This window comes from Myotis brandtii, unplaced genomic scaffold (genome assembly GCF_000412655.1).
Source record: "Myotis brandtii unplaced genomic scaffold, ASM41265v1 scaffold2204, whole genome shotgun sequence".
NCBI lineage: Eukaryota > Metazoa > Chordata > Mammalia > Chiroptera > Vespertilionidae > Myotis > Myotis brandtii.
In genome coordinates this window covers 129,886-132,665 of record NW_005358261.1, presented here as the reverse complement: position 1 = coordinate 132,665, position 2,780 = coordinate 129,886, and the positions used below count along the sequence as shown (strand labels likewise).

At 37.1% G+C, this 2,780-nt stretch overlaps 1 protein-coding gene across 3 annotated transcripts in view; it reads right to left on the bottom strand.

Annotated features, from left to right (window-relative positions):
* Nucleotides 1–2,780, bottom strand: part of CNOT2 (CCR4-NOT transcription complex, subunit 2) — a 133,855-nt gene that overhangs the window by 130,317 nt on the left and 758 nt on the right. The gene's annotated exons all lie outside the window — the stretch shown is intronic.

Below are 2,780 nucleotides of genomic sequence, written 5' to 3'. Positions count from 1 at the left end.
TACTATTTAAATTGAAGAAAAGGTTGAATGAACAAAACCAAGGTAAAAAATGATAAAAATAACTCTGAAAACTTAAAATCCTAATGTCTGTTCTATTTCTTTTCAAAGACAGACTTTCTACAAGAGACATCAATTTTAGTATATAGCTCTTTTTAAAATATCTGGTCAAAGTCACACTGAAATTCATTTAAGTATCACAGGTAGAAATCGTCCTTAGTAAGGACAGTCACCTGTATAATCAACCAGAATGACTCCTATCATAGTATTGGATCCCTTGACATCAATCTTGTATATAATTCTATTCAAACATTACAGTGTAACTCAGAGTAACTCTGTCTGTAAAACTGCCCTACCTGGTACCTTGGTTTCTTTTGCTTCTTTGTATTACAAAATCCACTAGAAGTCTATGTAACAAATAAAATCTTATTTAGTAGTATCTTCTGCTAAGATTGTATCACTATTTGCATAAGTTGTCTTCATATGCTTATTTAAGCAAGCACACGGAAAGTATGATTTTATGTAATCATAATAGAAAGAACTTTCTACACTTAAAAATTTTAAAACAAAGAGCAAAAAATTTGTTAACTTCCTTACTAGTCTGTTACACTCATTATTTCATATGCCTACATGAAGCAAACCTACCTTTTCTTTATTTTTCTATAGTATCAGAAAATGTTATGAAGCAAATTTGTCACTAAAACGGGAAATACTGTAACTCCCCAAAGATTGTGAAAAAAAAAAAATCTGCAATTTTCCCCCCAAATACAAGTACTTTTAATATCAATATCTATCTACTGAAGAGATAAAAACCAAAACTGGGTTAGAAGTACTTCTAGAAAAATCTACTCATAAATCTAAAGTATTTATTTACTTTTGAATAAACAGAATTTTCAGGTTATAGCTAACTGTAAAGTAGCTCCCAAAAATAATAAAGTAAATTAAATATCCAAAGTTCTAAAGTATAAACATAGGTAATTAGTTCTCTTTGGAAGAACTAGTTTTATTTTATCTTCAAGATCAAGTACTTTTCAAATGAAAGAGATATAAAGTCACTCATATCTATAAATTTTGCCCTTGTTTTTCCACCATGTAAGTTTACTTTAAAACGGAAGTATTATAGAAACTGAAAATGTTTTAAAGGTTGTATTTGTTGCTTGGTTAAATATGCAGGCAATTCTCATTCCCCAAGAGTTATCATATTGGGTTACAGATAGCTCTACATAGTATACTTAGAATAAAAAGTTTCTGCCAACAAATGATACCTACATTCATTCATTTTTATTGGTACAGCATTAATTAGGATGCAAAAAATGTGAAAGTTTCTCAGCTCCTTTCTAATACACAAAGTATTTACAGAAGTCACTGCAATTCAAGCCCTCAGGGAAAAAAATTATAGAAAATGAACTTTTAAAAATTAAATGAGGATCTTAAGAAGTCAAGAAAGAAGTGCAGAAGTTTTGCCTTTTTTACAGTGAATTTTTCCTTCTGATTTAGTATTACAAAAGAACTACAAACTAGAGTTGTTCAACATAGAAAGCTTACTAAAGATCTTGGTCCATTTAGAAGTATTTCAATAAAAAGAGCTCAGAATGTAGACATCTAACCATTTTAAATATACATTTAACCAGTTCAGTCCACTGTGATTCTTAACCCTTTAAATCTAGAAAACTCATCGTCCATAATTGCAAAAGAAATGTATTCATTAACATTTGGAAACAAATGTGGTCAAATAACAGGAAGTGTTCCCTAATAACTCAACATAAACATATGTAAATACGTAAATATTTTCAAATTTCTATGCCCCCCCCCACTTCCACTTACGTTGTTTCAAAGGGCAAACCAAAAGTTGCACTTATTCCAGAAGTCTAGACATTCCTAACATCAAGCATGACAGAAAATGTGTTCAACTATGAACTAAACTCAAGTACAGCCTCCCTCAGGAACAGATTTTAACTCAATACCGTCTACCATTTCACCAAGAATCTAAGGGTTCATGTCAGTGCATATTTCCTTATATTTATTAGAAACTGTCCTGAAGATTAAGAAAGGAGTTTTATGACCAACAGTTTTATGAAAACGGAGAGGGAAGGGGAAAAAAAGTGTTGCATTCGGGCTTCTGGATGTTGCAGGCATCTCCTAGGACCCAAAGGAAGTTGATGTTTAGGCTCCTTCCGAGAGTGTGGTACCCGTATGTTAAGACTTTCACGGAGGTAACACCGCGCTCCCGGGGCCCGGAATAAATGCAAATTCTAAAGCCCTGGCACTGCTTTCACTAAAGGAAACTTCAGCTTGCATTCAGAAACGATCGCCAGTCACTGAGCGTCACCGGGCTTCTCGCCTAGGCGGACAGCACAGCCTCGACCAGGAACGAGGAAGGCCGCCTTTAACTCCACTCATTTCTTCCGTAAAACTTTTAAGTGAGACCGAAGCCAGCAAAAGGTGCGGAGGCCCCGACGGAAGTAGAAACCCGGGGCCGGCAACTTCACAGACAGCCACGTCCCGGGTTCCTCCGCCAGCCCGGGACCCTCCGGACTCCGTCTCTACCGCACGGCGGGGGCTTCGGCCTCCGGGAGCGGCGGAAGAGGAGGCATCACAGCTGCACTCCTCCTTCCATCACCCGAACCCTTCGGTATCCCAGAGCCTACGGGCTCCCGAGACCCGTTAGTCCAATACCACCCATCTTACACACACACACACACACACACACACACACACACACACACACACAAGTTGCAGGTGATGTGCGTGTACGGAGAGAATGTGAACAAGCCCGGGACCGC